The 26237-nt window shown below is 37.4% G+C and overlaps 1 pseudogene; it reads right to left on the bottom strand.

Annotated features, from left to right (window-relative positions):
* Positions 1-1795: 1795 nt before the first annotated feature.
* Positions 1796-19561, bottom strand: LOC102952321 (annotated as a pseudogene).
* Between the last annotated feature and the right edge of the window lie 6676 nt (positions 19562-26237).

Below are 26237 nucleotides of genomic sequence, written 5' to 3'. Positions count from 1 at the left end.
TTCCTGATTTCAGCAGTCATTCATGATAGGCATTAATCTTCAGCATTATAGCCTTTTATTATTTTCCTAAAATGCGTGAAGTCTGTTAGTCTTCATTCTTTTTTCTTTGTCTCCCTTCTGAGCAAGTTATTTTGTGAACGTTGACAGATTCTGAAGTTTAGAGATAGACAAAAGACCCACAATAGTCAACATAATACTGAGAGAGAATGAAGGTGGAAGACTGATGTTATCCAACTTGAAAACTTACTAAGAAGCTATTGTAAACAAGTCGGTGTGGCATGGGTAAAAGAACAGACAAGTAGGTCAGTGGCACAGAATAGACAGGCCAGAACTAGATCCACACAAATATAGTCAACAGATCCTTGACAGAGGAGCAGAGGCAACACAGTGGGGCAAAGTGGTCTCTTCAACAAATGGTGCTGGCACAACTGGACATCCACAACTAAGAAATGAATCCAGACACAGACCTTAAATGTATTACAAAAATAAAATCAATATGGATCACAGACCTAGATGTGAAATGTTAAAAGTATAAAATCCTACGAAGACAGCATGGGAGAAACCTGGCTGACCTTGAGGATGATGATGACCTTCAATACAACGCCAAAGGCATGGTCCATGATAAAAATAGATGAGCTAGACTTCATTAAAATTGAAAACTTCTGGCTCCACAAGAGGCAATATCAAGAGAATCAGAAGACAAATCACAGAGGAGTGGGGCTTATTTGCAAAAGATACATACTATAAAAGACAGCTATCCAAAATAAAAAGAACACAAAAACCCCAATTAAAAAAATGGGCCAAAAACCTTAAGAGACACCTCATCAGAGATGATATACAGATGGCAAATAAAGATGAGAAGATGCCCCATATCATATGACATCAGGGAAATGCAAATTAAAACAGCAATGAGATACTACTGCTCATCTATTAGGATGGGCCAGATCCCAAACACTGACCACACTGAACGGTGGCGAGGATGCCGAGCGGTAGGAACTTCCAGACATTTCTGGTGGAATGCAAAATGTCACAGCCATTTCGGGAAGACCGTTTGTCATTTTCTTACAAATCTACACATATTCTTACCTTATGATTCTATGGTTGTGCTCCTTAGGATTTATCCAAGGAATTGACAATTTACGTTTACACAAAAACCTTCACATGGATGGTTCTAGCAACACTATTTAAATGCCAAAACTTGGGAGCAATCAAGATGGCCTTCCGTAGGTTAACGGATAAATAAACTGTGGTCCATCCAGACAGTGGACTATTGTGCAGTGGATTTCTAGGGCACCGAAGCCACTCTATCTGATACTACAATGATAGACACAGATACATCTGTCCATCCAAGCCTATAGATTTTATACCAAGAATGAACCTGAATGTAAATTTTGGACCTTGGGTGTTAGTGATGTGTCTGTGTTGATTCACAAAGTGTAACAAAAGTACCATTCTGGTGTGGGATGTTGATAGAGAGGCTGTGGGTCTGTGAGGGCAGAGAGTATATGTGGAATCTCTGTACCTTCCCTTCAATTTTACTGTGGACCTAAAATTGTTCAAAAAGTGTCTTTAAAAAATATATTAGCTCTGGGTAAATTTAAAAAAAAAAGACATCTAGAAACATGTAAAATAGGAGTTTGTGTTAAATTTTAATTATTGTGGCCAAGAAAGTTAGAAAAAAAAAAAAAAAAACCCTGGATAGTTGGGCAAAGTTCAGGAGAAAGAATACATATAATGTTAAATAATCTTCTAGGAAGAAGAAATACAAAACACCAAGGCCCTAAGGTAGTGACTTTCAACTAGAAGCTACTCTGACCCCCTTGGGCTGTTTGGCAGTGTCTAGATGTAAGTTTGGGTTGTGCAACTGGGGGCAGGGCTTTCTTCTGGTATCTAGCGAATAGAGGCCAGTGGTATACAGAACAGTCCCCTATAGCAAAGAATTTTCCAGCCAAAATATCCGGTCAGTAGTGGTGACGTTTGAGAAATCCTGCTTTCGGATGACAGTGTGCCTGTCCTTTTGCAACATAGCAAGGAGACTGGTGGGGCTAGATCAGAGTGAGAGGTGGAAGGCCCGGCTGCAGAATATGGGAAGTTACATTGGAGGGGAGAGAAAGCACATCCTCTCTGAGAGCAGGGCAAACCTGAAGGGTTTATCGCACAGCAGTGCCGTAAGCCTACGTGTGGTTGAACAGGATCCATGATGCTGGAGAAGGGTACTGTGCTATGATAGGCAACTAGGGGGGAGCCAGGCAGCCTATGTGAGAAGCTATTTCCAGTAAGCAATAGTGTCGTCATGGACCATGTCATAGTAATGGGGAAGGTGAAAGGTGGCCAAAACTTGAATACCTTTGAAAGATAGAAAGAAATTCTCACCACATTAAATCTGGGGAGAGACACAGAGACAGAAAGGGAAAGAGAGGGAGTTTGAGATAAGGAGAAAAAGAACAGCAACAGGAAAAGTACACCTGCCATTGTCCAAGACAGAAAAGGCTCTGGTCAGAGGTCTTGACCGTCAGAAGCTCAGTTCTCTGTATTAGTTTTGAAATCAATTGTATTTTTATGTCAGTATATCTGAATTCCTATGATCGTGCCTGTGTTTCACAAGCTTGAAAACATCTAAGAAAGAAATTTGGGGGTTGAGATGGAGTTTAGGTGTCTAATTTGTATGTTATAAATGCAACAGTTGAAGAAATTGGAGATATGTGAATAGAGGAGCTAGAAACCATAGAAGAGAACAGGCAGCAGCTTCCTGATTTTGATGACCTACTACATGGAAGAAATACTAAAATTATTCAGGAGCGTTCCGTAAGACACGTAAGCACAATGGGAAGAACTTAATAAAATGGCAGATTTTAACTCAAAATAGTGAAGAAAAAGAAAAAAAGACAAGTACCTTAAAAGCCAAGGAATTACCAGTTAGTGAGCTTTTTGTGTGCTATTAGTTTGTGGTAAACGTGGATGATTGTCTCTCAGAAATATTCTTGGATTGTAAGAGAGAGGAGATCCTTAACATCCTATTCAGCCTGAGTATGAAGTAGAAAAATCTTTTTGCTGCCTTTCACTACTATGTTGCCAAGTTTTACTATTAATATGGTCTACTAATATACCACACTCAGGTCCTTGGCTGTCAGGGAATGTGAAAAATATGCCAAAATATATTAAACAATACTTATCTACAGTGGAATTTACTATATGTTAGTATGAGTCCTAGTTTTATGAAATGACTCTGGTTCAATAAACAATATTAAACTATCTTTTCTTGATTCTTAGTGAATTAACATGGACCATTTTTTCCCTGGAAATCTGCACAAAAGAATGATAATTTTCACCCCAATATAATTACTTTTGCAGCTCTTTTCCCAGGTGCTGTTGTTAAAGAAGGTGATGTCTTCTAGACTCAGAACTGTCTGAAGAAATCTATTTTGTTAGTTTTCTCTAGTCAGCACTCTTTAACATTTTTGGTGAAAGATAAATATTATCTGGAGGGCATTGTACACTTTGTTCTCCATTTTAAAATGTGCAAATATAAGAAGCGAGTGTCTATTTTTTGCAATTATTAACTTTTTCTTGAATAAGAAAGATGATTACAGCTAAATTTCGTAACACTTGTCACTTAGGAATTTAAGAATGCCTGAAGCAATCTGAAACTACTTCAGCTGCTTTGGGCTATTTTAGAAAATAATTTGATACATTTTTTTGAGCATTCCAGAGGGGTATGACCCTTTCCCTTAATGGCTGTAGCTTGAATTCTTACATAAGTACTTTGGTATGGAGGTTGGTATGAAATATGGAAGAATATGTGAATAAATGAATAATTAATAATCATCAATGATAAGAGTTTGTGGTATAGCGGATTGAGATTCAAAAGCTATCGCTTCCATTATTTTGAGAATGTTTATCATGATATTACTTCCTGAGAATCTTGGTTTGCACTGAATTTTTCTTCTTTAAAATCAGGACTATAGTTGGCTGATAAGGGAAGACTTCAGGCATTTTTATCAGCTACACTCTGGCAGGACAGACTGCTGTGACAGGTAAAAAAAAAAAAAAAATACCCCCCTAAGTGTTGATTCTCCTTGCACAATTGGTTCATCATTTTGACAGACAAATCAACCCAAAAGGCAAGGAAACTATTTTTGGATGGTGCCTTTTTTTTTTTTTTTTTTTTTTTTTTTTTTTTTTTTTTTTACAGCGCATACCATCATTGTTGTCAAAACTGGTTGGAAACGCAGACACAAGCCTATTGTATACTTCTGTTTTATTTGGCAGAGTCAGAATAGTTGCTATTATATGGTAGGATATACACCTTGCTTATTCCGTTAACACATTTCTCACAACACACCGGAAGCATTCGCATGAATAATAATTCTACAGTTGGGAGTTCAAATTCTAAATTGTCTTCAAATACAGCATTTTAAACAAAAACAGGAAAGAATTGGGTTATCCAACTTATCCACTAAGCACAGAAGCTTGCAGTAGACTTGAACAGGTAAATCACCTCTCTGTGCCTATTTTCTCATATTCAACAAGGGATGGTAATAATATACTCCTTATGCTAGTGATGGGAAAGGAACATACGAGTACCTTATGTGAAAGTACTGACCAACTGGACATGTCTGTGTGGATATAAGGTTATTTGCCATTATCAACATATCACGCTATGTAACATCTTCTCCCTTCATTAAGCCTAAACACCATCCTTCTAAGGGTAAAAGAGTCTTTCTCATTGGGTCAATCATTGAGCCCACTTTTATTGTGCATAATAGGGTTAATAAGGGGATACAGAAAAATAGAGAAACCCAAGAGAATATGGTATTATCCTAAGAGCTAGTTTCTGTTAAAGAAAGGAGAGTAAATGAGAGAACTACTTTAGTAGAATGGAGGGAGCAGTGGTGTGTGTGTGTGTGTGTGTGTGTGTGTGTGTGTGTGTGAGAGAGAGAGAGAGAGAGAGAGATTGGTAGCTTTGTGTGCATCAAGAGTTAAATATTGAAAGCAACTGTCACCAGTACGTGTGAGAAAGGAATTGCCTGCAAACACCAGGGCCAGGTCTAAGGGCCTATAAGGAAAGTGAGTTGTGCAAGTATAAGGTTGAATGCTGTCCTTAAGTAAAATTTCAAGCCTTTGTTCATCGTGGATGTTTTGCATTAACTTTGACTTTTCAATGGTGCATTGAAAGGACCAATTGGCGTTTGTCATTGGGAACTTTTAATGCCTGCTTAAATTTTGCACCTATGGTCTTGCCTCACTTGCCTCACGCTATTCTCTGTCCTGACATGGCAACAGAATGGAGGAAGGACTTTTAGAAGTTTTTTTTTTTCTTTTTTAATACATACAAGGAATTAAATCTCTGCTTCCCATTTTCTCGTAGACTTAGATAAAATTTTGTTTCAAATAATTTTGGGAAGTCTGGGCACCATTTCCTTGAATGTGCCTCCATTTAAAGGTAAAGTCATAAGCCAGTTTGTTTTCTCTTATTGCTGTTGTGTGTTTATTTGTTTGTAAGAAGTTACATAAGCTATAGTAAAAATTCTAACTCAGAAATCAGAGGAAAACCAAATGTGGTACTTACATTTAAGTTATGTAACATGTTTTGTTAACTAAAAGCTAATTGTGCCTTTTAAGAAGAAGAAAGAAAGAAAAGAAAAAAGGGGAAAAAGAAAAGAAGGAATAAAGAAAAGAAAACAAAAGAGAAAGAAAGCAAGCAAGCAAGAAAGAAAGGATAAGAAAAGAAAAAGAAGGAGTGAATTTCGGTAGACAAAGAACATTAGATTGTGTGATGCAAAACAATATAAACATTCACAAGTGAAAATAAGAAAATCATCATTATTCAGGCAATTACATTAATGAGAAACCCAACTGGAACAAGACATACACAAAAAAGGAGGCTGTGATAAAATATATATGAAAGAGAAGTCATTAAGATATTTCATATTTTCATGGACAACTAAAAACTCTAAATGGTGATCTGGAATGAAAATGGTGACGTTTGAAATAATTCACAATATGTTCAGGAGTATCTCCGTTACCTTGCTTTTTCCAACACATGTTCACAATTTGACAAAGTCTCAGGGAGAAAAAGGAGGAGGTCCCCATGATGGAGTTTCTGGTGGAGGGATGGTGGAATAGAAACTATCATGCATCTTCTCCCCTCTTTAGTCACAGCTACATATCATTGATTTCATGTCTCAACTTGGGGCTGGCCATCCAAGCAGGATTTCATTTTTTTTAAGAAGCTCTCCTAAATCTTTATAAAAGCTATTTCTTTGAAAACTTTTAGAGTTAGTCCACAAAATTTCATTTTAAAATTCAAATCATGCTGTTTCTAAATTTCTTTTGAAATATCAGTAATTTGAAATAGACTTCACACACAATTTTTTTTTATTTTTGTTTAATTAAGCCGTGTGTCCAAAAATAAGACTAGTTTAGGAGTGATGTAATTGCACAGGGAAAGGTAATATTCCATCGCTCTCATTCTATAAGTTGCATAGAATGTTGAGATACTGAATTTATATTTGGTTAAACAGTGTTGCTAGCATTACTTTTTCTAAGTTCTGAAGCTAGACTCTTAAGAGTATAAAGTCCCAAAGATAAATATTAAAGTTCAAACAAAAAGAAATTGCCCAAAGAAGCTATCTTTGATCAAACATGGTTTATTCTTGTTTGAAAGACTAAAAGAATAACTAAAGAATACAGCAACAGACTCAATGGAAAGAATTTCACAAAAGAATTTATTTGCAGTGGACTTGAAGAACAAAGTATGGCGGTGTAAGTTTAAGACATTCTTTTGCAGATATCCCATCCTTCATTTTGTCATATGAACAAGAGAGATTCTATAAGCCTCTGACTCACCCTGGGACTCTTATAAGTTCATTTTGATCATACCATGACTCCAAGTGTCCCTGCTCCTATCTTGGCATTACTGATAAAAGTAACACACTACCAGTCATCCTGTAATTAAAAGAAGAGTTTGAAAACACTCTTTGGTAGATTTTGTGAGTTCCTAAAAGAATGTTTCAGTATATTTCTTGAGTTTCTAAAGGGAAAATGGGGAGAGGAAGAAGACAGTGGATAAGAAGATGGGGAAAAGAAGAAACTGTAGTGGAGAAAGATTGAGGGGGAAAAAAGAGTAAAACAGAAAAAGAACCAGGGATGGAGAAGGAAACAACTGAAAAGTAAAAATTAGTTTCTTTAGCCATCTTGGATGTTTCATATGTCACTCTAAGTCACTTTTGCCTTAGCAGAAAAGTCACTAAATTGTCAAAAAAGAGGGAGGAAAGAGAGAAACAGAGGAAGGAAGGAAGGGAGGAAGGAAGGAAGGGAGGGAGGAGGGGAGGGAGGGAGGAAGGGGGGAGGGAAGAAGGGAGAAAGGAAGGAGAGATGGAAGAAGGAAATTCTTTTCTAGATGCCAATCAATATTAGATTTAAAATTTCAGAAGTAGTTGGCTCACCTTGCCCTAAATTGAAAGCTTTTGTGTTCCAATTCATTCTATAAGAAAGGAAAATGAAAATGGGTAGTAGGATTTAAGCAATTCTGGATCCACGCTCCACCTCATTATTGATGGGGAAAGTTCAAGGTTGAAATGGAGCAACTAATAGATTCCCTCCACTTTCTAATCAAGTCTTATGTGTCTTTGTGTGTGTGTGTGTGTGTGTGTGTGTGTGTGTGTGTGTGTGTGATGTTTGAAAACAGTGTAAGGGATAGCCAGAAGCTGATAGTTTCCAAGTTTTTTACATTATTTTTTTAACTTTAAAAAGAAGAGTATTATCCCCATTTTATAGGCAGAGAAATTCAGCTTTAAAAGAAATAACTTGTGCATGGTCATAGAGCTATAAACTGTTAAACCAGGCTTTCAACCTAAACCTTTCTAAGTGCATTTTGCATCGTTCAGCTACTGCACAGTTATATTTTCATTCCTATATCCAACAGGCCTTTTCCACTTATTAGCTGACATTATATTCTGCAACAGGTGAATTGGTGGATCATTTCGTCTTTGAAATCCTTGTTTCCCAAGATTGGCTTAACATCATTCTCTCTTCTGAGCCTTTTTTTAAAGTCCTTTCTACCACTTGGCCGTCTATCCCAACCCCATGGCCTTTGTTGCTGTAGTTGTTGTTGTTGTTGTTGTTCTATATTTGTGTGGTGTGCGTGTGTGTGTGTTTTACTCCAACCTAGGATTCTCTTGTAAGCTATTTCTTTTCTCTTTCTACATATACTATGACTTGGTTAGAGATGCATTCCATCCTATAGTGCATATAGTAGTGCAATTACTACCTCTAGGCAGAGACTGTTGATTCCCTAACTACAGTCCACCTCCCTGTCCTTCATTCTGTATATCCACCGACAGTCTAAAGTTCTCGAATTTGCTTTCCCAGGCGTTTGAAATGCAAAGCTCAGCTGAGTTATCCTTCACTCCAAAACCGTTGTTGTAGTTATATCCCCGATAGGAGTGATGACAAACAGCTCACAACCAAATGTGCGAAGTCGAGAGCATCCTACCAATCCTTGGTGATGTTATTATTCCTTTGTAGCCTTAAAATAAGTGCTCTTTTGAAAGACATGGGTAACCTCTCCTAATTCCTGTGAGGACCAAAGGACATATTTCTCAAATGTAGTATGTGACTTATATCATCAAAGCCAAACGAAGGCTACTTTTCTTTTTCTTTATAGGGTTTTGCAAACAAAAACAAAGGACAGACTATGACTTAAATGAAGGATCTTTATAACAGCAGAAAGATCGGCAACTCAAGAGACCAGCAGTTGCACCCCTGGTTTCCTCAGGCTGCCATTTGTTGCTTGGATACATACACATCTTTGTTTCTGGCTGTGCTCTCTATGTGGGTCTCCTGTCTAACAGCCAGCGTGCGACCAAGGAAGGGAAATGTGGTGCCAGCATTCCAGTGGCGGGGTGATATATAGAACATAGTGATTTTGACTTTCTTAACTCTAATTAATTTCTTAAATTTTTTTTTAATGTTTTTATTTATTTTTGAGACAGAGAGAGACAGAGCATGAGCAGGGGAGGGGCAGAGAGAGAGGGGGAGACACAGAATCTTAAGCAGACTCCAGGCGCCGAGCTGTCAGTACAGAGCCTGACGTGGGGCTCGAACTCACAAACCGTGAGATCATGACCTGAGACGAAGTCGGACGCTCAACCGATTGAGCCACCCAGGTGCCCCTAATTAATTTCTTTTTTAAGGACAGTTGTACATTCACAGAGCCGGAAAATTGCTATTCAAAATGTCCCTAAGGCACTGATTCTGAAAATGTAAAGAAAGTTTCACACATTCACCCTGTACCTCCTACCCCCTGAGCACCCTCCCCCCCACACACACACACACAATTGCTAGGAAACAAAGAGTGAATAAGATAATCAACAATATTGGGGCGCCTGGGTGGCTCAGTCGGTTGAGCATCTGACTTTGGCTCAGGTCACAATCTCGTGGTCCGTGAGTTCGAGCCCCGCGTCGGGCTCTGGGTTGATGGCTCGTGAGCCTGGAGCCTGCTTCCGATTCTGTGTCTCCCTCTCTCTCTCTGCCCCTCTCCCGTTCATGCTCTGTCTCTCTCTGTCTCAAAAATAAATAAACGTTTAAAAAAAAAAAAAAGATAATCAACAATAGACCTGACTTCAGGTAGTAGAAATTATCTGGGATTGCACACTGTTTTCAGTATTGGCTGTTGTATCCAGAAGGTGTGGGAACTATCTGGAAGCCATATTAGCAAGGAATAAATTGTTCGTTGGTAGGGTGGAAATGCAGATTATTTTTATGACCTATTCCAAAACAAATTCTAGTCTGAGAGTCAGCTCTGTTCCCTAGTCATACAGGCTCACTCCGCAAGACAGAGCAGAAGGCAACGTGCTAGTCTATCTTATGTCTTGCTTCTGCAACAAACAGGTATTAAGAGCATGAAGTAGGCCTCGGGAGGTGTCCTGACGCTGCTGACAAGAACGACTTTGTTCTGGGAACACACACGTGTCCTTTTGTTGTTAGGATGAGCTTCTGTTAGGATTTGGCCTTCTGGGAAGAAGCGGCTCATAGAGCCTGCCCACCAATTCATCAGACGTTCGTCAACATCACCTACGAATAGAGTTGAGATTCTAGCTGTGGTTCCCAGCCCCGATGGCTGGCTGCACCACCGGACAGAATTAATGGAATGTTTGTCATTATCCTCCCTTGCACCATATGTGCCTTAATGACAGGGATGGTGTTTAATTAATCTTGGTGTTTCTAGAATCCATTCACAATGTCTGAAACATATTTGGCATTCAGTAAATGTTGCTAATCCAAATGACATTAATTAAGCTGCTATGAATTTATCTTCAAGCAAAATTCTGGCTTTTGTTTTAGTTATAAATCAGTGGCTATCATGCAATTAAGTAAGTGTTCTTTAAAAATTAAAGGGGTTAATCCCAGCTGAAATACTTAAATATTGAGGAACGTTAAATAGTGTATTACTTTGCTGGGGCTGCCAAGACAAAATATCACAGACTGGTTGGTTTAAACAACAGAAATTTATTTTCTTATGCTTTTGGAAGCTGGAAATCCATATCAATGTGTCGGCGGGTTGTTTGCCCAGGACCACTGTCTTTGGTTTATTGATGGCCACCTTGCTGTGTGTTCACATGATCTTTCCTCTGTTGCAACCTTCCCTGGTATCTCTCCTTTTCCTCTAATGACACCGGTCCTATGGTTGAGGGCTCTACCTCATTTAACGTTAATTCCCTCTTTAAAGACCCTGTCTCCAAACACGGTGGCTTTGAGGGTTAGGATTTCAGCTTATGGACTTGGGAAAAGCACAGTTTTGTCCATTACACACAGAATAGCGTATCTCTCTTCGTTTGTTTCAGGTATATTTTTTATTACTTTATTCCTGTTCAGATCATGCAAACATATTTAAGTCACAAGGAATATGTGGTGTCCAACAATGAATGTGATTTCCCGATGTCTGTATTCAGTAGAGGAGCTAGAAGTGAAAGGGTGTGACATTTTAAATCCAATGTGTACTTTTGTTAAAGATGTTTTATATCACTTTTCATAATATACTGTCTTGCCAAAAAAAGTAAATAGCTTTATTTGCCCTGAGTTCCACATATAAAAAAGGGTTGCTTACGTATCTTCAAATGTGACTCATGCTATTATTTTGTGATGTCAATGATACGTGACATGGTAAATTGCATAACACTCAAAACAAGTTTATCTTGACATTTATGAGTAATGACATTTACAGAGAATAAAAAAATGAAATGGTTTATTGTTTTGTTTTCTCAGATTTCAGAAACATTATTAGAGGCTTCTAAATCAGTATAAAACTGGGAAACACAGACATTTAGATGTTGAAAAGGCTAAATGGATTTAGTATGCTTAAACTACCAAAACATTTATTGCACCCCAGATTGTATCCAGACAAGAAACTGTGTCTTTTAAAAAACACACAAGCAATAAATGTAAAAATGGAAGACCCCATAAAAGCTTTAATTTGTGATAATTTTCAACATATGTTCAGTAGCAGTGTCTGATTTAGATGTCATCCATACACAGTCATAGCTAGTCATTGGCTTGTCAAATTTCATATTAATCTCTTAGTCCATAAGAAGAATGATTTTTTTAAAAAAACTAAATAAAAGTGTGCATGGGTGAGCCAATCAGTAAAAGAGAGAACTGAGTTTCTCGGTAGCTACATAGTTCTCTAGAAGTGAATTAGATCACTTTGGAAATAATTAACTCTTATGCAGAATGTATCAGATCAATAGAGCCTCAAATCTATTATAAATAGGTGAAACATACATCTATAAAAAATAAAATCTTGAATCAATGTAGCAGTTAGTAGGCATACCCTATAGAATCATTTCCACAAAAGTAAAGTAGATGTTTTTTGATACAGTGCTGGCAAATATTGCATACATTATTTTCTATCTGCAACAACCTTTTAATGTAGAATGTAATACCCTTATATTAATGATAAGACCTCAGGGTAAATATGATTCTTAAATATCAGCTGCATAGCATATGCAAAGGTGAATTGAGATTCAAACATATCAGACTGAAAAGGCAGTACACTTTGTATTACTTTTAATATTTTTATGATTTATGCTGAACAGATCGATTCAGCAGGAATGTGGCATGGCACTTGGCATCCCATTGGGTATCTAATCATGTTTATTTCAGAGGATTTGACTGACTCCCTGGAAGCACCAGCTTCCTAACCAACAACCCAATGCCTGTCCCCAGTTATAGTAGAAACCACACTCCCCAGGAGTGTGTGCAAAACACAATCAAATAAAAAGAAATAAATGTGCTTGCCTTTCCTTGGCTAAATAATTTAGTCAAAGTGAAATTCTGCTCTCAGTTTAACATCTGTTAAGAATAATTGAAGAGTTTATAGTCAGTACTACTTCCGTTCCTATGCTTTTTCTTCTTAAATGCATGTATCTCTTCCTTGCTCTCCTACTCCACTTGTCGCTAAAAAATATATTTACCAGTATTGTTTTTTAGAAAAACCAACTTAACCTTGGCTTCTTCTTTCAAGTTCAAAAAACACAATCTTCCTAAAGATTTAAATTTGAGCCTTTAGATCAAAGACAGTATGCTTTTACTGGCTGGAGATTATTATGAACACAGTCATTAAATTATTAGTCTTCATAGGTGAAATTAGAGAACTATCTACTTTAGAAAAATGATTCATAACTATCCTCTTTTATTTCATATTTCACAATAAGATGAAGTTGATTTCTGCCACTGTTGAATGGTAAATGTATAATAACCTTCTTGAGAAATTGGGATCCTATTTAACAAGTGGTCCAGATTTCACATGTTTTGGATTTAAGAAATATGCTCAAACTGGCTTTTGTGCTGTGTCATTCTCTAAGACATTTTGACTCTCATTTAACTTAAATTACAATCTAAACAGGCAAGAAAAAATTGCATTTTATTTTTTGTTAGGAGAATTCAGTGGAATGATACGGAAGTTTTTAACGACATGAATATGGCTTATGACTTTGGAGAAGGTAAAATTACTAGGCAAGTGTTGCATAAAAGCAGAACACAATGCAGCCTTTGAGGGGACTGACTCTTGTGAACCCAACCTGAATGGCTCTATGTTCCCAAATTGCTGATTTGGAAACATAAGGGGTTTAGATCACACACAAAAAATGGCATTTTGAAACAAATTTGCCTTTATACTCTCTGGTCATAGCCTTGGGATATGAATCATTTTCCAAGCAACATTCCAAAATAAGGGAAACGTTCATCACAAGTTGGAAAACAAAATCTACAATGAGGAGAATGATAGGAAGATGTGATGAAAACATCATTCCATTGCTCGCAGTGTGTTTTATGGTTACTCTGTTCTATCAGTATAAGAGATAAACCTACACATTGGAAAAAAATGCCCTCCCCCAAGTGTTAATTAACTCTATGCTACTTTAAGGAGAGTGACGTAGCAAAATGATGACTGAGCAATAACACAGCAAAGGCAAAAAGAATCAAACTCCCAAGTGGAGTAGTGTGGGGGTGGGAGAGTTTCCTCATGCATTCTCTAAGCTGTGCTTTTCTCACCTTTTGGATATAGTCTCTACTCTTTTTCCATCCTTATTAGTTATCCTGGCTGTTCTCCTCTAGGTCAGGACCAAACATCTGATATCAAATATGGTTTCGGAAAACAAGGCTCCATGAAAACACAACGAAGTGGAATACTGGAAATCACACGGAGAATAAAATGAGAAACTAGAAAAATGTTTGGTAAGTTATCCGATTTATCTGTGCACTGGTTAATAGATTAATTGAGAATATATGGGTCTTGTTTCTAACTCTTTTCCCAACTAACTACAGGGATAACTCCTTAACCTCCATCTACCTCAGTTTTTCCATCTGTAAATAGAGAGAGTGAAACTTGTGGTCCCTGAGTTTCTATCTAGGGAAATATTTTATAAAGTTTTCACATAACTCTGTGAATTGTCATAAAGTGTGATCTATATTGTGGAAAACTACAATTCAAACAAAAACAGTAAATGATGTCTAGAATGATAAACTATGAGATAAACAGAAATTTCTCTCTCTTTATGTAAATGCTGCTAAGAGGAAAACAAAGGTGCAATCTAAATTATACTCTCAGGACAGTACATTTTAATGAGAGATTATCTGAGACCCTACAGAGGCCCGGGAGATGGGCCAGGACTAAACAAAAGATAAGAAGGAATGATCCTAGCAAAATTGATCTTGATACCATTTATTTCTCTAAATCAAATATTTGGCTCAAAAATCATACAGAATGGTGGATGGATTGGGATAATAATCTCATAAATAATTGTATCATAGGACTAGATACATAAAAATGAATACATTTTCTGAAAGTGAAGACAGAGTTTTATTTTTCACACGCATTAGCTACACCTTGATTTCGTGACTGTGACAAATATTTAGGGCACGTCTAGTCTGGACGTATTTCGAACATTATATATATCATAAAAATGTTCTATTTTGAAAGACCGGTACATTTATACAGATGTCAACACCAACTACATGTTCATTAGTTGTTGCCCATGAAACACTATTCAAATACTTCAAGAAAATAGGTGTGAAAAACACTTGATACAGGAAAATACTTGAATGTAATAAAAATACAGAAGGTGTTTCATCATGAGCTCAGTTAGGTGGATCTGAAAATTCTCAAGGCAAGAATCATTGTCACATACCATCCATCCCCTTCGCTTAGCCCCTCATTGCCAAAATGTGCTTCTTCCTTTCTCTATCCAATCCCTGCACCGAAGTAGGGAGCAGAAAGCATCACTGTCCTTAGGATGCCTTTGTATATGTGGACTCCCAGCAGCTTTCATTAAATTACCCTTCAAGAGAGGCTTGATCTTACCCTAGGGAATGCTTGGGCCCCTTTTGCTACTAAGATTCTTTTTTTTGTTTTGGCTTTTATTTTTATTTATTTTTTTTTAATATAATATATTGTCAAATTAGCTTACATAAAACACCCAGTGCTCATCCCAACAAGTGACCTCTTCAATGCCTATCACCCACTTTCCCCTCTCCCCCACCCCATCCACCCCCAGTTTGTTCACTGTATTTACGAGTTTCTTGTGGTTGTTTCTAACTATTTTCCCCCGTACACTTCCCCCATGGACTTCTATTAAATTTCTCAAGATCCACATATGAGTGAAAACATACGATATCTGTCCTTCACTGACTGATTTATTTAACATGATACCTCCCGGTTCCATTCATGTTGCTGCAAAATGGCATGATTTCATTCTTTCTCATTGCCAAGTAGTACTCCGTTGTATATATAAACCACATCTTCTTTATCCCTTCATCAGTTGATGGACATTTAGGCTCTTTCCATAATTTGGCTATTGTTGAAAGCGCTGCTATAAACGCTGGGGTACGTGTGCGTTCTTCTCAAAGCTAGTACAAATAGTCCTAAATTTTGTGGGGAATCACGAAAGACCCTGAATAGCCAAAATAATATTGAAGAAGAAAACCAAAGTGGGAGGCATCACAATCCCAGACTTTAGCCTCTACCGCAAAGCTGTAATCATCAAGACAGTATGGTATTGGCACAAAAACAGACACATAGACCAATGGACTAGAATAGAGAATCCAGAATTGGACCCACACATGTATGGCCAACTAATCTTTGACAAAGCGGGAGGGAGTATCCAATGGAAACAAAGACAGTCTCTTTAGCAAATGGTGCTGGGAGAACTGTACAGCAACATGCAGAAGAATGAAACTAGACCACGTTCTTACAGCATACACAAAAATAAACTCAAAATGGATGAAAGACCTAAATGTGAGACAGAAAACCATCAAAACCCTAGAGGACAAAGCTACTAAGATTCTTTAATTCTGACTATGCTTTAGTGTTATTTTGGGGTCACCCCAATTTGGGCAAAAAAAAAGTCAGATAAATCGTGATCTCTTGGGTACCACGCGATATCTGAGAAATCTGTGAAACATGCTACACATTTTTTAACGTTAGATTTAATTTTTCTTTTCTCCACCACCATTGTATTCCTGCATCTCCTCATTGTCTTTTTCTTCTTATGGTTACATATACCACATATTCTCATTTACCTCTAACATAGTAATATATGCAAACACGCCATAACTTTTTATTGCATTTCTCATGTGTATAAACTTTCCCAATCTACTTGTAAGCTCTGAAGCCTAACCTGTGTGTTCATCCTCACAAGCCTATAGTGAAACACCCCTGTACGATTCACTGAAACAGTAATAGCCAAGATTTATTGAGTCTCACCCTGTGTGAGGCTGTGTGCTAAGTGATACTATCTCCACTTATGAGGTAGAGGAAAGCTTTGCGGAGCTAAGTGGCTGATAAAGACAAAGCAAAGATCAGAACACCACCTGTTATGGGGCGCCTGGGTGGCTCAGTCGGTTAGGCATTCGACTTTGGCTCAGGTCATGATCTTGTGGTCTGTGGGTTCAAATTTCATGTCGGGCTCTGTGCTAACAGCTCAGAGCCTGGAGCCTGCTACGGATTCTGTGTCTCCTTCTCTCTCTGCCCCTCCCCTGCTCATGCTCTGTGTCTCTCCATAATAAATATTAAAAAAAAAAAAAAAAAAAAAAAAAAAAGAAAAGAACACCACTGTTAGACTGCAGGCCGGGACTTTCCACTGATTTGCAGGTATAGATCTATCACTTTCTATCATTCTGCGTATATTTATATCAACTGAAAGGACCAGAAATACAGACCCCGCACTTAACTTTGTAGTGTTTTGTCTTGCTTTCCTCAACCACTGTGAATGTGTGCTTCGGGATTTATGGTTTGTTCTATGTGCTGCGAATGTGAATTTGATCAAAAAGCATACAACCTAACCTGTTAGCTATGTGAGTGGTTATCACCAGGGCACTGAGTATGTGAGTACTCTGTTTGCCTGCCCTATCTAAGCCTTGGTCAAACTGTGACCAAGACTTGGCTCCATTCAGGCACAGAAGCTCCTTACTTGTCTTATCAGACCCCTCCATTGCCACCTTGTGCTGGGAAATGATCGATGGGAAGAAGACCTTCACTCCCAGGGACTCCCAGGCAGTATTTCCAACCACCCATTCTGAACTATTGCTTCACTCACAAAGGCATCTGTGATCTTTCATGCCACCTATGAACCACTGTCCTCAAATAAATACATAAATAAAATGCTAGGCTATAATAAATTAAACTAAACTAATATAGCCTGTCTTTGTCAGGCATCTTGGGTTTGGTAAACTGTCTGGGAGTGTCGACCCAACCCTGATGTACCCACCTTGAGCGAATGGCTCAGGTTCTGCCACAGGAAGCCCAGGAATCTGAGGGGTGATGATCGTCAGGAGTCTTCAAACACACCAGTTATGTTAACCCACTCTGATGAGGGCCCCAGTTTCCCCCAGTTATCTTCTGAATGGTTTTGTCATAGCAATGTTTGATTTTCTTATTTTGCTTTGAAAAACACACCTTTATTAAAACAATTTGTGTAGCAAAATATTACAGGAGGGTCACTCCTAAAGCGACCTTGGTTAGCGACCTCCTATTGGTTAGATGTAGTAGATTCTCTCCTTTGTGTTCCTCCCACAGGACCTGTCCCTCCCTGCATGTATACCCATTGTGCCATTTACCAAAACATACTGAGATCTTATCTGACCTGAATTTCTTTCCTTTGGAAAGGGCTTTGTGAGAGCAAGGACTAAATTCATTCATCCTTGCATTATTAACACCAAGCCCAGTGCCTGTCACATGGTGGGTACTCTAAAAAGCTTGAATGCACTATACTTGAATTTAGAAGGAATCACTGTGTCTTAGTGGTTCAGAGACTCCTCTCAGTTTTAAATGTTTGCTGTGAATTTTAAACTATATTTCAGAAATCTGTGACAACTGCTCTTCAGTGTTAAAAATTCTGTAAATCTCCCAAGTTCTACAATAAACAACTGTTCAAAAGGGCAGATCTTTAACCCTAGTGAATGAGCTGTCCCTTAAGCTTTGCTTACAAACCTGCCTACCTTTGGGGCACCCGGGTGGCTCCATTGGTTAAGTGTCCAACTCTTGATTTGGACTCAGGTCATGATCTCAGGTTTGTGAAATCCAGCCCTGCATCAGGCTTCATGCTGACAGTTCAGAGTGTAGTTTAGATTCTCTCTCTCCCTCTCTCTCTCTGCCCTTCCCCTGTTCTTGCTCCATCTCTCTCTCTCTCTCTCTCTCTCTTTCTCTCTCTCTCTCTCTCTCTCTGTCAAAACAAAACAAAACACACATGCACACACATACACACCTACCTACCTTTGTCACATTCCCTGTGTTTCCATTCTGAAACAGTATGTTCAGTAAGTTCCTTTTACTGATTCCCAGCAGTTAACAATTATACCGCATAGTTTTATTTTTCCTTCTGTCTTCGGTCCAGCTTGTAGACTTCAGGACAGTACATGCTGAAATCGACTGTCAGTGATATGTCAGGGATAGCTTCATTGCAAGAAATAGGAACAAATATCCTAGTCTCTACCTTCTGAAATTTTATTTTTCTCACTTTTTTTTAAGTTTATTTATTTTGAGAGAGAGAGAGAGCTCTGAAGGGGCAGAAACAGAGGGGGGGGGGGGGGGGGGAGAGAGAGAGAGAGAGAGAGAGAGAGCGAGCGAGAGAGCGTGCCAGCCCCAAGCAGGCTCTGCACCATCAGCATAGAGCCCAATGAGGGGCTGGAACTTGCCAACCATGAGATCCTGACCTGAGCCGAAATCAAGAGTTGATCCCTTAACCAACTGGCCAACTCAGGTGATCCCTCACGTGCTTTTTAATGTAATTGCCAATTTCTTTCATTCTGTAGAAAAATATGAGCAACTATAGTGAGTTTGTTTTCTATTAGACATTGCTCACGTCATATGAGAAGGGGGGATTTTCAGTTAAAATATTGCCATATATTTAAAGAAGGTATTTGGATAAAATGACATTGGAAAAAAAAAATGCCTCCCTTATAAAGAGTTTGACCATCTATTGACAATGTGACCTGAGACTGAGAAGAAAATTAAAAAAAAAAAAAAAATTAAGGGGAGAAATAAAAGTTACCTCTTTGAAAAAAATTATTTTTTTTTGAGAGAGAGAAAGAGAGATACAGAGTATGAGCAGGGAGAGAGAGAGTGGGAGACACAGAATCTGAAGTAGGCTCTAGGCTCTGAGCTGTTAGCACAGAGCCTGATGCAGCATTCGAACTCATGAACCATGAGATCATGACCTGAGCCTAATTTGGATGCTTAACCGACTGAGCCACCCAGGTGCCCCAAGAATGTCACCATGTCTAAATAACAAATAATCCTTGGCATCTAGAACTAACTTGGTGCTTCCATATTCTGGGAGAACTTTATCTCAACTTTCATGTAAACTCTTTCATGCTAACACGTTGAATTTCTCCACCCCTTCCTTCAGAGCCCAATCCAACAGCCACCACTGTCGCTTCTAATAGTTTTCCTTGAGAATTTTCTGGAAGCATAATGCTTCCTTTGGTTACAGTTTCAGCTGCACTCCTTTCAACTAAAACTATCAAACAGGAGAAGAAATTTTCTAAACACCTGTCCCGCCATGACTCTGGCCACTGCAGTTCATACTCTGCTCTGAAGCTGCTACCAACGCAAGGGGACCCATGATCCAACCTATCCGGTGGGTGGCTCAGTCGTTTAAGTATCCAACTTTGGCTCAGGTCATGATCTCACGGTTTGTGAGTTCGAGCCCCACAGAACAGAGTCCTGCTCTCTTCAAGCCCCACTGTCCGCACAGAGCCCGCTTCGAATCCTCTGTCCTCCTCTCTGCCTCTCCCCAGCTCGCACTCTCTCTATCTCTCAAACATTTAAAAATAAATAAATATTAAAAAAATTTTAAAGGTATTATGATATGAAGTAACATATACAATTTAAATGGGATAGAATGCAAAAGATATTTTCAAATGACATATCAGAGAAAGGGTTATTAGTATCCAAAATCTATGAAGAACTTATCAAACTTGACACCCAAAAAACAAATAACTCAGTGAAGGATAGGGCAGGAGACATGAATAGATACTTTTCCAAAGAAGACATCTAGATGGCAAACAGAAACATGAAAAGATGCTCAACATCACTCATCAGGGAAAGACAAATCAAAACCACCATGAGATACCACCTCACGCCAGTCAGAATGGCTAAAATTAATAACTCAGGCAACCACAGATGTTGGCGAGGATGTGGAGAAAGAGGAACCTTTTTGCCCTGCTGGTGGGAATGCAAACTGGTACAGCCACTCTAGAAAACAGTATGGAGGTTTCCCAAAAAATTATGACCTAGCAATTGCACTCCTAGGCATTTATCCAGGGGATACAGGGGTGCTGTTTCAAAGGGGCACATGCACCCCAATGTTTATAGCAGCACTGTCAACAATAGCCGAAGTATGGAAAGAGCCCAAATGTCCATCGACTGATGAATGGATAAAGAGGTGGTACATACATACATACACACATACACAATGGAATATTACCCAGCAATCAAAAAAGAATGAAATCTTGCCATTTGCAACAACATGGATGGAACTAGAGTATATTTTGCCAAGCGAAATAAGTTACTGAGAAAAAGACAAGTACCATATGATTTCACTCGTGTGGAATTTAAGAAACAAAACAGATGCACATAAGGGAAGGGAAGAAAAAAATAATATAAAAATGGAAGCAAACTATAAAAGACTCTTAAAAACAGAGAACAAACCGGGGGTTTCTGGAGAGGTGTTGGGTAGGGGGAAGGGCTAAAGGGGTGAGGGGCATCAAGGAGGAAACTTGTTGGGATGAGCCCTGGGTGTTATATGTTAGTGATGAATCATTAACCTTTATATCTGAACTTATTATTACACTATATGTTAACTAACTTGGATTTAAATTTTTAAAATAAATAAATAAGTAAATGAAAAGGTAAATGGAGTTGTCTGATATTCATTGTAAAACATGTAAATTATAAAATCCAATTTCCTTTCTATTTTACTGGTATTTCAAAGATATAAAAGATATATTAATGAGTTATGAGGAGTTATTATGAATTTGCTCCTATAATTAAATAAGCTCCTTCTCCCTTTTTTTTCTGACTACAAAATACATATAAATCCACATGGCTATTTATTGCACCCAGAAAAATTGACACACACATACACACAGGTACAATCTTTATATAGTTTATTTAAAATGTTTCATGTTGTACTTGTTTTCTTTCCAGAATTGTACCAATGATAAAATTATTACTTTTTTTAATAATCTGTAAGAATTTTGAAAGAGTTTAGTCCTTCCGTCTTAAAGACTTTTGTTCATTCTCTCTGCATCCTACTAAAAGAAGTGCAATATTATATTTAAATAAGAATCCTGAGACCTCAAATAAATTAGTATAATTTCAATTTCAGCTGGATTTTGGTGAAGTTCATAATATTGACTACTTGTTAATTTAATTGGTGTATATTATTAGTGTACTGTACTATATGTGATCTAAGCAGTCCTCAGGTACTGGTATTTACATTGAGAAATAAATTTACTGTAAAGGAGAATCTAGCAAGGAATGTGAGTCATCAGAGAGAAGTGAGAGGGAGGAGTCAAGTGAAAAAAAAATGTGTACATTTAAAAAATGGAGAGATTCTACCTCCATCCAATTCAGCTAAGAGAGTAAATGATACAAAGACAGAAAATTTCCCATTTGGATACGGTGGAGTTGTGGGGGAGGCCAGTGGTGGGAGAAGGCAAACCTGATTGGACCCTATTCAGGAGAAAAATGGGGTATGATGTGCACCAAGAATAAAAGCAACACCATCAAGACATACTTACATAGAGCAGAGCACTGGGACAGTATATGAGGGAGATATCTGGTCAGAGGAGGGTTATTATATAATATTGAGATATAGTATCTTTATATGCTGATGTGAATGTGCTAACAAATGATAAAGGAAAAATGGTGGCTCATTTCTGGAGTAAGTTTTTCATCTAGATAATAATTGAAATCCATCGCCAAAGTGCTGTACTTGGCCTTATATATTCAGGACAGTTATTCCACTTTAACAAGAGGAAAGACAAAGTATATGGGTCTCAGGCAGAGTGGGAGATTTAATGAACCATTAAGATGAACCATTGGCAGGATGAGCCATTCCCTTTGGTTGCTTCTCTTTCCCTAGTGAAATAAATCAAGGACATCGTCTGTGAATATAAAAGGAAGAGCCTGTGATGGAGAGTGTTTTGACTAGAGAAAATTAGTAGGCTTGATCACCCATGCTGAGAAATTCTGGTGATAAATTCATAGTGAGATAAGGTAGAATGGTTAGCATTTCACTTTGAACTGCTCAAATACAGACATTGAGTAAGTGGAGGTAACTTTCAAGGTAAATGTAACAGAGATAGAGAGAGGAACAAGGGAGTTGAAGATGTGTGCAAAGGAATGATTAATTTCAGAAGCTTTGGAATCCTAGCTGGAAAGGGAGGAATGTGGAAAGACAGTAGAAAGGAGATGGGCAATGAGTAATTGATAGGCCCAATGGACTGGAGGTCTCTGCTGGGGCAAAGAATGTTTAGAACTTTACTATTCGAGGGGTGCCTGGATGGTTCAGTTAAATGTCTGACTTTGGCTCAGGTCATGATCTCACAGTCGTTGGGTTTGAGCCCTGCATCGGGTTCTGAGATATTAACTAGAGCCTGCTCCAGATTCTTTGTCTCCCTCTCTTTGTCCTTCCCCTGCTTGTGAGTTATATCTCTCTCAAAAAAAATATAAACATTAAAAAAATACTTTACTATTTGAATTAATTGTAGCACTGTGTTTAAATTTTCTGTTGACTTTTTAAGTATGACTATTTGCATTAACTTTTTAAATTAATTTTAATTGTGTAGTGATTGTTCTTGGGGTATATTATGCCTTCTTAACTTATCACAGTCCACTTAAAGTTTCTAATATTTTATATAAAGTAGAAGAAATTCAAAAGAGAATAAATACCTTCCCACCCTATGTGTGCACATACGTAACATAATGTGCATATATACAAAAATCTATAACTATTAAGACATAGCTATAGTATTTTCTTTAAACAATAATATATCATTTAAATAAATTAAGAGGTAGCATAAATATTTACCAAAATATTAAAAAAAATGTTTTCCCCCATGTTTGCCATTTCTGATGCTCTTTATTCCTTGCTACAAATCTGAGTTGCACATGCTATCAATCTGCACAGACTCAATAAATTCTTTTATTGTTTCTTGAAGAATAGGTCTTCTGGTGAGAAAGTCTCTCAATTTTTATCTTAAAATTGCATTTTGCCTTACTTTTGAAAAATATTTCTTTCTGATAATGTTTGTTTTCTTTTCAGAACTTGACAGATATTGTTCCACTGTCTTCTGGTCTTCTTTCTTTCTCTTTTTTTAAAGTTTATTTATTTATTTTGAGAGAGAGAGACAGAGGGAGAGCAAGCACACTCACAAGTGAGGGAGGAGCAGAGAAAGAGGGAGAGAGAATCTCTAGCAGGATCTGCGCTGTCAGTGCAGAGCCTGATGTGGGGCTCGAACTCACAACCCGTGAGATCATGACCTGAGCCAACATCAAGAGTCGGTCGCTTAACCGACAGCCACCCAGGTGTCCCTGGTCTTCTTTATTTCTGATGAGAAATCAGGTGGTTTACAACATGATTTTACTGTATGTGATCAATCATTTTATCTCATGCTTATTTTGATATTTTCCTTTTATTTTTGATTTTTAGTAATTTCATGATTTGATGTCTAAGCATAGCATTCTTTCTATATATCTTTCTTGAACTTTTGTTAGGTAGTTTAGGTAGTTTTATTAGGTTTTTTTTAGGTAGGTCAAAAAAAATTGGGGAAAATTTTTAAAGGCTTCTGATTTTTTTAATGTTTATTTATTTTGAGACAGAGAGAGAGAGATCCATCACCAACAGGGGAGGAAGGGAGGGAAAGAGGGGGAAAGAGGGGGAGAGAGAGAGAGAGAGAGAGAGAGAGAATCCCAAGCAGGCTCCATGCAGTCAGTGTGGAGGCCAATGTGGGGCTCGATTTCACGAACCATGAGATCATGACCTGAGGTGAGATCAAGAGTCAGACACTCAACTGACTGAGCCATCCAGGTGCCCCAAATTTGGGAACTTTTTAGTCAATGATTTTTCAAAAAACATTTTGGCCCCTTATCTCTTTTCTGGACCTCTATTGGTTGTGTCCCAATGTTCTCTGAGGCTTTTCTCATTTTTCTTTTTAATTTTCTATTTTTCTTCCTTTTCTGAAAATCCCATGATGGCCAATGGTCCATATCCAAGTTCACTAAGCCTACCTTTTGGCATTATTTGTCTGATCTTAAGTCCTTTCGATGAATTTTAGTTTATATATTGTAAATATCAGTTTTAGAATGTTAATTTCTTCTTTTTTTCCCCTATTACTCTGTTGAAATTCTCCATCCCCAACCATATTTTTTGTTTACCTGTGTATTTAAAGAGTAAATATCTCTAAGATTCTGTCTGCTAATTCCAACATTTGAATCATCCTGGGGTTGACTTCTATTGAAAATCATCTATCTCACTTTCAGAATTCATAGCATGTGAGAAATGCTAGAAATACACAACTACTATTCTAAAAGTCCTTCTGGAAAGCAGTGTCCTAGGAAATTTACTGATAAAGATCCTGTTTTATGCTAGTATTGAAGAGTTGATGAGTTGAAGGGGTTTGGATCAACAGAGAAGAGTAGGACTCTTAAAGATATGGAAGTGAGGAAATTAATTCTGATGGTATGGAGAGAAATTTGAATAATCAAGTCTGTTATCATCTCCTTTTTTTTTTAATTAATTAAGTTTGTTAAGTAAACTCTACACCCATCCAGTGTGGGGCTTGAACTCAAGACCTTGAGATCAAGAGTCATATTCCACTGACTGAGCCTGTGAGGTGCTCCTATAGTTTTATTTTCTTGACTGTGTTTTTGTCCAGTATTTGCAATTTAGAAAATTTACTGTTATAATTCCCGGTGACTAATGGACTTCATGACATGGAAATTGTGATCACATGGACTGACTAAATAGCTAAAGTATTTGAATTCTTAAGCAACAAAGACCTTACTTACATTGATGTAATTGCCTTTAGTAGGAAAGAATGGAGTACTTTGTAGGACACACATTGTTTTCAAATAAACCCAAAGTAATTTTCTTTGAGAAAGTTATTTACTGATATATATATATAAATTAATGGCTTCAAAAGTACAGTTCAGAACATATTTTTTTTGAGAAACACTAAATGACATTTTTTTGATATTTTAAATAGATAAATGTCAAGTTACTGGTTAAGCTAATTTGGCTGTTGTCATTTTTCTTGGGAACTTTGAAATGTCTTTAAAATACAGAGAGAAAAATTTATTTATTTTTTCTTTTAAGCTCAGGTACAATAAATAAACAAATTCATACATACAAACATACATACAAGCATACATAGAGTGCACATTTGATTTCTATTCATGAATAGCACTTTATTATAATTCTAAATACTATTTAAACATATTGGATAACATATATAGTCATAATTTTACAATCTAGAAGTTAATATGAAGTAGACTTTATGCTTGAGTTCATATAAAACAAAGTTTGATGAATATACATCAAACTTTACACAATATACAAATGTGTGTATAGTTGTCAATTTTTAACAGGTCGTATACTGATTCATGTAATATGTGAAAAAAAGAAAAAAAAACAAGTTTTTGTTATCAATGTATGTAAAAGTAAGACAAGCCCCTTACATTTGTGAGTAGAAAATGTGGGGGCGCCTGGGTGGTTCAGTCAGTTAAGCATCTGACTATGGCTTAGGTCATGATCTTAAGGTTTTTGATTCAAACCCTGTGTCAGGCTCTGTGCTGACAGCTCAGATCCTGGAGCCTGCTTCAGATTCTGTGCCTCCCTCTCTCTCTACCCCTCCCCAGTTCACACTCTGTTTCTCTCTGTCAAAAATAAAATGAACAATTATTTTTTTTTTACAAGAGTAGAAAATGCGAATGGAATTTTAAGCCATTATTGCTTAAAGAAAAAAATAAATTAAAATGAAAATCATGTTAACTTCTACCAATGTGTTTAACATATATATATTTCTGATTAATATATATTTCTGATATATTTTCTGATCAGAATATACATACATATATATTATAATTAGTATGCATACCTGAATATAATATTATGAATATATATATTTTTATGACTAAATACTATGGCTTTAATTATAACCCAATGAGTTTT

This window comes from Panthera tigris, chromosome D3, assembly GCF_018350195.1.
Source record: "Panthera tigris isolate Pti1 chromosome D3, P.tigris_Pti1_mat1.1, whole genome shotgun sequence".
NCBI classification, from domain to species: domain Eukaryota; kingdom Metazoa; phylum Chordata; class Mammalia; order Carnivora; family Felidae; genus Panthera; species Panthera tigris.
This window is presented reverse-complemented; position numbering and strand designations above follow the sequence as displayed.